This window comes from Phodopus roborovskii, unplaced genomic scaffold (genome assembly GCF_943737965.1).
Source record: "Phodopus roborovskii unplaced genomic scaffold, PHOROB, whole genome shotgun sequence".
Taxonomy (NCBI): domain Eukaryota; kingdom Metazoa; phylum Chordata; class Mammalia; order Rodentia; family Cricetidae; genus Phodopus; species Phodopus roborovskii.
Window position 1 is genome coordinate 319,322 of NW_026126637.1, and position 2,341 is coordinate 321,662.

Here is a 2,341-nt window from a genome sequence, read left to right on the forward strand (position 1 = left end):
GCCAACAGGGAAATATAAATCAAAACAACTCTGCGATACCATCTTACTCCTGTCAAATAGCTATAATCAAAAACACCAAAGAGAGTTTATGCTGGGGAGGATGTGGAGAAAGGGGAACACTCCTCCATTACTAGTGGGAGTGCAAACTCATACAGCCATTTTGGAAATCAGTATGTTGGTTCCTCAGGAAAACAAGAATCAGTCTACCCCAGGATCCAGCAATTCCACTCTTAGGCATATACCCAAAAGATGCACATTCATACAACAAGGACATCTGTTCAACTAGTTCATAGAAGCATTATTTGTAATAGCCAGAATCTGGACACAACCTAAATGCCCCTCAACTGAAGAATGGATGGAAAAATATGATACATGTACACAATGAAGTACTACTCAGTGGAAAAAAAAACAACAGGATTTTGAAATTCTCAGGCAAATTGATTGATCTAAAAGAAACCATCCTGAGTAAGGTAACCCAGTCACAAAAAGACAAATATGGTATATACTCACTCATATGGACTTTAGACATAGAGCAAATGATTACCAGCCTATGATCCACACTGCCAGAAAAGCTAGGAAATAAGGAGGGCCCTAAGAGGGACATGAATGGTCCTCTACAGAAGGGGAAAGTGATAAGGCCCCCCAAGCAAGCTGGGAGCATAGAGGGAGGGGAGAGGGAGTTAGGAGAAAGAGAAGGGTAGAAAAGGGGAGAAGAGGGCATAAGGGAGCAAAAACATTGAGTCAGGGAAAGAATAGAGGAGAGCAAGAAAAACAGATACCATGATAGTGGGGAGCTATTATAGGTTTAAAGAGATATCTGGCACTAGGGAAATGTCCAGAGATCTACAAGGATGACCCCAAGTAACAATCTGAGCAATAGTGGAGAGGCTACCTTAAATGCCCTTCCCCAATAATGAGATTGATACGCCATCTTAGAGCCTTCATCCAGTAACTGATAGAAGCAGAAGCAAACACCCACAGCTAAACACTGAGCTGAACTGGAATCCAGTTGCAGAGAGGAAGGAGTGGTGAGCAAAGGGGTCAAGATCAGGCTGGAGAAACCCACAGAAACTGCTTACCTGAACAAGGGGGGGCTCATTGACCCCAGTCTCATAGCTGGGAAACCAGCATAGGACTGACCCAGACCCCCTGAATGTGGGTGTTAGTTCAGAGGACTGTTCAGTCTATGGGACCTCTTGTAGTGGGTCAGTATTTATCCCTAGTATGCAAATGGATATTGGGAGGCCATTCCACATAGAGGGATATTCTCTCAGTCTATACACATGGGGGAGGGTCTAGGCCCTGCTCCAAATGATATGACAGCCTTTGAAGATTCCCCCATGGAAGGCCTTACCCTCCCTGGGGAAAAGAAAGTGGATGGGATGGGGGTTAGGATGGGGACAGAGAGGAGGGGAGGGTGAGGAAGTTGGGATTGACATGTAAAACAAGATTATTTCAAATTTGAATTTAAAATATTTTTAAAAAATTAAGGTCTTTGGGTTGATTTTGAACAGGGTAACAGATACGGATCCAGTTTCATTCTTCTTAATGTACAGTTTTGCTAGGACCATTTGTTGAATAGGAAAAGGATCCTTAGCTCAGCAGTGATGTTCACTGCTCAAGAAGGACCCTATCTGAAAAGAAGCCTGGGAGATGAGCAGAGAGAAGAGGAATAAGAGATGGCTTTCCCAGGCACAGGAAGGCTTGTCACTGAAATGCTACTTAAAAAAAAAAAAAAAAAAAAAAAAAAAAAAAAACTTTTTCTGACTGAGCATTATGGGTAAACCACAGCCTCATGGCAATGTATAGTTTCATAGAAATCAGTTAAAAATTAAGACAGAACTAGCCAATAAGAAGCCTTAGAAACTGGGCAAACACTATAATTAATATAAGCTTTTGTATGATTATTTGGGATAAAATGGCTACCAGACAAAGCAGAATAAAAACTCTGTCATCACCTAACCTCTATCATGGCAAACATAAAACTTCTGTCCTCTGATATGTGGGTAGAATTTTAAAAAAATAATCTAAAGCAACAGTTTTATTATTGACACCCACTCAATACTACCTTCTTTAAGTGTCTCACATGTGTGCATAGCTTTAAAAGGCCCTGTCTTCTCAATTATAATTATAAGCTATCCATGACTCAGTAGTAATGTGTTTTCCCTAACTTTCTGTTTGAGATCAAACAATTAATACTTAAAAAATTTAAAGCAATTTTTTATCTAGTGTGTGTGAATGTCTTGCCTACATGTATATCTGTGTACTATGTGCATGCATTGCCCAAGAAAGCTAGTAAAAAGGTTTAGGAGGACCTAGAACTGGACTTACAGATGGTTGT